Here is a 1568-nt window from a genome sequence, read left to right as displayed (position 1 = left end):
TAACTTTTATATGCACTGGGAAACCAAAAAATTCATGTGACTCGCTTTATTGCGATATTCGCTTTATTGCGGTGGTCTGGAACCGAACCCGCAATATCTCTGAGGTATGCCTGTAGTTTAGCTATCTTTGCCTGCAAATCTCAAATATATTACTGAATAAAACTGATTGTCAAGGGAAATAGTAGTAAATTAGTAGAAAATTAGTTGTCTGATTTGCAACAGGGAAAAAATCTTCACATTTTAATTTTTTCAGATTCTAAACTTCTTTTGATGCCCAGAATCACTTACCTTAACAGACACTGTAGAATAATCCAAGTAGAAGTCCTCTTTTTAAAATAATACTATGCCTGCTTTTAATGAGAACTTAGTTATATGGCACAGAAGTAAAAAGTGCTGTGTCATTTCTTGCTAAATAACAAAGCAAATGGACAATAAACTAATGAGCAGGAAAGAGGTCAACAGGTTAAGAAGTTAAAAATAAAAAGAGAATCATAGTGAATAAGGGTGAAAGAAAAACAGGAGGAGGAAAGGGGAAGTAGGAAGAAATAAAGGAAGCTATAGAAGAAAGTAGAGACAGTTTAATCAGGGACAGGCTAGGGACAGAAGTTACACATAAACCGGTTTAAATGGTCAGAAACTGGTTTAAACCTGTAACAGAACAGAAGTTCAGGCACATAAACCAGTTTCAAAATGGCCAAAACTGGTTTAAGATAAACCTGGTTGAACATAGTATCGGATTTAAGTGATTTAGGTCAAACCATTTTAAAGAACTTCTGTCCCAGACCCCTTCATAGATTCATATATATTTAGGGTCGGAAGGGACCTCAGCAAATCATCAAGTCCAACCCCCTGCCCTGGGCAGGAAAGACTGCTGGGGTCAGATGACCCCAGCCAAATGCCTCTCCAGCCTTCTCTTAAAGACCCCCAAGGTAGGGGAGAGCACCACCTCCCTTGGAAGCCCATTCCAAATTTTGGCCACCCTTACCGTAAAGAAGTTTTTCCTGATGTCTAGCCTAAATCTGCTCTCTGTCAGTTCATGACCATTTTTCCTTGTTACCCCAAGAGGCACTCTGGTGAACAGAGCATCTCCAATCCCTTACTGCACTTCCCTAATGAATTTGTAGGCAGCCACAAGATCACCTCTCAGCCTTCTCTTGCAGAGGCTGAAGAGGTCCAGGTCCCTCAGTCTCTTCTCATAGGGCCTGTCCTATAAGCCCCTAACCATGTGAGTGGCCCTCCTCTGGATCCTCCTGAGTCTATCGACATTCTTCTTGAAGTACAGCACCCCAAACTGGACGCAGTACTCCAGCTGCGGCCATGCCCTGGCTGGGGCCAGCAGAGTGAGATGGAGAAGGTGGGTTTAATACCCCCTCCCCACTCCCACCGTCATGATACCCCAGACAGGATCTGCCTGGGCTTCCCCCCTCCCCCACTCACAGCGCAACAAGTGGGAGCTGTGGCCAGAGGAGGAGCAAAAGCCAGGCAAATTCCAACTGGAGTCCCGTGCTGGTGGGAGAGGGGTGGGGAGTTTAATCTCCCTCCCTATCCCCTTCACCTGCAGGGGGAGG

This window comes from Crocodylus porosus, unplaced genomic scaffold (genome assembly GCF_001723895.1).
Source record: "Crocodylus porosus isolate Cpor-Errol unplaced genomic scaffold, CroPor_comp1, whole genome shotgun sequence".
In the NCBI taxonomy this organism is placed as follows: domain Eukaryota; kingdom Metazoa; phylum Chordata; order Crocodylia; family Crocodylidae; genus Crocodylus; species Crocodylus porosus.
Note: the sequence above shows the minus strand (reverse complement) of the source record.